The following is a 4,999-nucleotide window of genomic DNA, read 5'->3' on the forward strand; positions in this document are numbered from 1 at the left end:
ATCTCCTACAACCTCTCCAGATGGTGCTACCTCCAGAAACCACCTCTGTGGGTGAAGATGGGTATCAATCTGTTTCTCAGTGAAAATTCCTCCTCATTTTTGTGGGTCTGCCTGTGTAAATGGTGTGAGCCCCTGTGCATTGGCCCAGGGCCACGCAACAGAGGCATTTCCAAAAAGACTTTAAACCGGGGAAGGAGAGGCAGAGAGCTGCTGGGGTGTGACCACTATCGCAGCTGTGCTATGCATATCTCAGCTTTGTGCTATGACTTCTACTCTGTTGGCAATTGAATTGAAATCAAAACATAACTGTATTGCTCTGATGCTCTGGCTGCTAAATAGCAGCATTGTGAATAAATCAGTGTTATTTCACAGAATCGCTTTAATGTGGCAGAATTGCAGCAATCAGGGTTTAAAGTTAGATTTAAGAGTATCTGGTAAAGAACCTGATTGGTATTCAAAGGAAAACTGCTTTTGTTCACTCTTTCTGCAAGAAGTGGCAAGCACCATCCAGAGGAATTAGCAGAGCTTGATGGCCAGGGTAACTCCTCATTCCTGCTCTGCCCCGATTTTCACCCTGTAGTCTTTATCGAGACAATTTTACTTCATGCCTTCTTTTTTTTTTTTTTTTAGTTTTAAGAACGCTTATTTCTTTGGTTCTCTAGTTCTGTGTGAGTGTGCTCATTTGACAGTATAAAGAGCTACATGGGCAATAAAGCACCTTACCCTACTGAATACCAAACTAGTCATGTTGAAGGAAAGGAGGTGGAATTGCTCCATAGCCAAAACTGCAGGGTGCTAGTTGAAAGGATGCAGTGGGATTTAAACAGTCCCTCAAGGTAACCATATCTTGTCTTTTACAATGATAAATGATGTTCCATTTGGTATTGCTGCTATTGATGGCTGCTCTGTGTTGATCCTGGGTGCATCCCATCCTATCTGTGTTTGTTACTGTTCCCATAAGGCATCTTCACCATCTGCTCCAGCCTTTAACAAGACCATGCTCTACAAGCCTTGTACAAAAGAATTAGCCTACCCCCCTTTACCAGAGATGGGGTAAGAAGAGAAAGAGATTGGTCTAGAGACGTCTATCTTAAAAATAAAAACCCCTCAAGAAGTTGTTGCTGGTTGGCATGTGAGGGAAATGTGAACTCCAGATGTGGCAGGTTGGGGTGGGCAGGGAGGGATGCTGACTCTCCTGGCTTATTGAAGTAATAATGGTCAACAGGTGAGCACTTGCTGATAAAGCCTGATCCTCAAGCAGCTGCATAGCAAAATTTCTGGCTTCAAACTACCCCAGCAATGCAAATGGTGACCAGGAAGGTTGATCAGAGGGCTACCTGAATTTGGTTAAATTAAATACCAGGTTATCTTCCAGATATTCTGTTTAAAACATTTGTTTTTCAAGAAAGTTTAGTGTCTGGGATATTAAGGTAATTGAATTTTTCAGGTTTTGGAACCTCTGGAAACATTCACCATATGGCCGTGGATCCAGGACTTTTTTTCCCCCTTCCCTTTGTTAGACCCATTTTTTTTTTTCTTTTTCTCTCCACAGTTTGAAATGGGTACAGAGACTTTCCATGTAGAAGCAACTGGCAGAGTGAAAGGAGTCAAGGGTCAGTCATGTTATTGTGGGCATTCACATTTTAATGAACTCTGGTAATGGCCCTGTGTACAAATAACAAAAATAGAATTTGTTTTTTCAACCTCTTTAAAGATGGTAGGAAAAAAAACCAAACAAAAAAAAAACAATCTCAATTTGCCCATTTGAAAATGTTTTTTCTCTGCTGAGCATATGCTAATTAGGATTTTGCAGATTCTATCAAGAGTTATTCCAGTTTTATGCAGAACTGCCTTTAACTTCTCTAAAGTTACATTAGTATTGCCAGTCAAAAATAAGGTGTGAGACTAGATATGCCCCCTCAAAAATCATACAATGTAACATTTTTATTGTCTTAAGGTAGAGTTAATAGATATCTGTGACAACTTGATTTATGCATTCATTAACAGACATGAATGAACTAACGCTTGGTTTAATTTTTGGGGTTTCTTAGTTGCACTATAGAAGTTGTATAAAAGAACCTTTTTGTGTCAGCATGTGTGAATTTATTTTGGTTTTTGTAATGGAAAGGATAGTCTGTAGTCTGAGATCTTGCTGTGGTATTTTGACACTAATCTTCTTCAATCTAGATCAGGCAAAATGAATTTCTTTTTTCTGATCCTTAGGACAAATCTGTTGCCAGTTATAACTGCCTGTATGACAACTTCAGGGGAATAGGCTTTTATGCTTCACAGCCTGGTTAAAGACACTGAGAATAGATTTTTTTGGGTCTTTTTTCCATTCTTGAACTAAGGAATTATTCTGTTCTTGGGATCTGGCTATCCATAACACTTAGGTATTTCTTCCTCTGCCCAAAGTTAACTTGTTTGTACTGGAGCATTGCATGCTTTGAAATATGCACTGTTATCTTCAGTGCTATTCCCAAGAAAAAAAAAGAAAGAAAAAAAGAAAGTGTACGGCAAAAGTGGCAATTACTGGAGTGTTATACTGGACCATGTGCAGAATTTCTTGCACCAGATATTCCTGACATTCCCCTCATGTGAGTAAAGAAGGGGGGTGGAGAGAGCACACAGGGAAGTAAAGTTCTGCCTTATCAGACTTCCTGTACAACTTCAAAGCGGTATGACAAATAGTTTCCAGAGATCTTCTAGGTCAGCAGTTTTGGAAGTCTTTCTGAAATACCTTGCCTGTAATAGCTGTACAACTTGGGTGTCTGCCTTTGCTGGTTCAAAAGCTCCTATCAGTACAGCATTTCCCTATGCAAAGCTGCCAAACTGGTTTTGTCCTGCCTGCAGAGTTCACCTATCCCAGCTTACAAGGCCAGGCATGAGCTGGAAGAACCCCTGAATTTGTATGGTGTGAAACTCCCTTTCAGGTTTCATAAGCAAGACGAACACATTTGACTGAAATACAGTGGGAATAACAGGTTGGGCCGCTTTTCTTACCTGACTCTGGTAAGTTTTTCCTCAGAAGTTGCAATGTATTTTGCATATGTCTAGTGATGTCTCACACTTTGCTTGTAAACAGTGTCCTGGATAACAATCTGGAGCTGTCTGTCAACACCATCGAAAGATCTTTTGGTTTTGTTTTGGCAGTTTCCATGGCTCTGAGTTACTTGCAAGAAGTACTCTGTGAACTTTCCTATCCCAACTCCACAGCAGAGGTCAGGCTCCAGGCAGGTTGCCATCCTGCAAAGAATTTAATTCATCCAAAACTCCTGAAAATATCATTACTGACGCATCAGCAGCCTGGAGATCCATGCTATTATTAGGGATGCAAAACTAGATTAAAGGCTCTCTAACCTGGGGAGAGAGAACTTGGTCTCCAAGCAAGGTGTGACACTTGGGATGGTCCTGTGCAGGACAAGGAGTCGAACACAGTGATCTTCTTGGGTCCCTTCCAACTCTGCATATTCTGTGCAGTTGCTTGCCCACTAGCTATGGTGAAACACACAGGTGGTTTCTTAATTGATGGAGTTTTTTGTTACTTTGTTTTGCTTTCCTTTCCTTGTGTAAGAAGACTAACAAAGCATGATTTCGTCACAAGGGGTACAGAAGGAAGGTTTCTTTTAATAGGATAGGAAGTATAGTTCCTGCTCAGCTCTAATGACAATATTCTTTAAGTTCTGACAGTCTTTCAGGTAAGGAGTGTCTCTGGGAAGACGGGGAACTTCCAGGAAAAAAATATCCCCCTAAAAACATCTGTTTCCAGTATTTTCTGGCTCATGTTCAAGCACAGAATTAGTCAAAGATGGCCCCACATTTACATCCACCCTCTGCTTTTGCATGATCCAAGGGGAGGCAGAAGGTGCACAGGAAGGGAAGGCTTTGTCGTTCATATTTGTGGTTAGTCAGGCTTGAAAGGCAGCTCAGCCTTGATCCAAGCTGAACTTTGTTTTGGCTGATGGCTCTCATTCTGTCAACAGCAATTCCCCCATCCAAGTTCATCAAAGCCATTTGTAGGAGCCTGCACCTAGGTGCTTTTGTCAGTGGGAAAGGAGAATGCCATCAGCTTCCTCAAACCTAAGAATTTTGCTCTCTCTGCTGGGTGAGAGCAGTGAGTACCAGCAGGGCAGAAAGCTTTATGGAAGGGCAGTGAGTAACAGGGAGCAGCAGGGCTGACTTGGCACTTAGAGCATGTCCCTGCCAGTGTCCTGACCTCTCCTGTAGCATCTCAACACGCTGTTTGTGTGCTGCTTACTGCTCCTGCACTTCCTGGGAGCAGCTGGCAGCAGCACAGGCTGGGGCAGGGTGTGATCTGGCTCCTGCTGAATTTCTGCAGTCAGGAAAGGAACAGTCCTGGAAAAGTCTGTGCATACAGGTTGGTTACAGCAGACACTGACATTCAATAAACCTGCAACCAGATCCTGCAGTGCAGCCTCAGTGCTTAGCTACTTCATAGAAAGCCCTGTTGCTTACAGCATTACTCCAAGGAAATGGTGAGTTTGGCTTTTTCCCTCACTTGGAGCTTTGCTAGCTATCCCCCACATAGCAATTCCTAGTGAATAGCAAAGACACACATTGTACAGAACACAACATTTGTCAATTTGTTTGTTGTAGCCTTTGCTGAACAAGCTGAAGATTTAAATAACAGGTAAAGGTCATTAAAGCTTGGCCAATTCATATCTGTATTACCAGTGAAATTCAAAATGCTATCTGCTGCCTCTTTGTACAAATTCTCAGATGCACACACCTTGTAAATGGCAGTACTACAGGTGATGTACCTTTTAATCTTGATTCTTAGTTGTTGTATATTTATCCTTGCTCACCATGAGCTGCTCTGCAGTCATAAGAGCACAAACATCTGCACAAGATCACCTCTTGGCCTGCTAGTTCTGTCAAAGGAGTATTAAGCCTCTCTTCTTACCGCTCAGAGTTTTCTGCCTTTTCCTACTATGAAGTACTGGGTGAGAATGAAACCCAGAGTTGTGTTAGGTTGTGC

The 4,999-nt window shown here is 42.0% G+C and overlaps 1 long non-coding RNA gene across 1 annotated transcript; it reads left to right on the forward strand.

Annotated features, from left to right (window-relative positions):
* The first annotated feature begins 1,287 nt into the window (after positions 1-1,287).
* LOC135298148 (uncharacterized) lies at positions 1,288-3,006 on the forward strand. Its single transcript, XR_010360139.1, has 3 exons — positions 1,288-1,430; positions 1,553-1,613; positions 2,854-3,006. It is a non-coding gene; the product is annotated as an uncharacterized LOC135298148 (long non-coding RNA).
* Positions 3,007-4,999: the final 1,993 nt, after the last annotated feature.

This window comes from Passer domesticus, chromosome 3 (assembly GCF_036417665.1).
Source record: "Passer domesticus isolate bPasDom1 chromosome 3, bPasDom1.hap1, whole genome shotgun sequence".
Lineage (NCBI taxonomy): Eukaryota > Metazoa > Chordata > Aves > Passeriformes > Passeridae > Passer > Passer domesticus.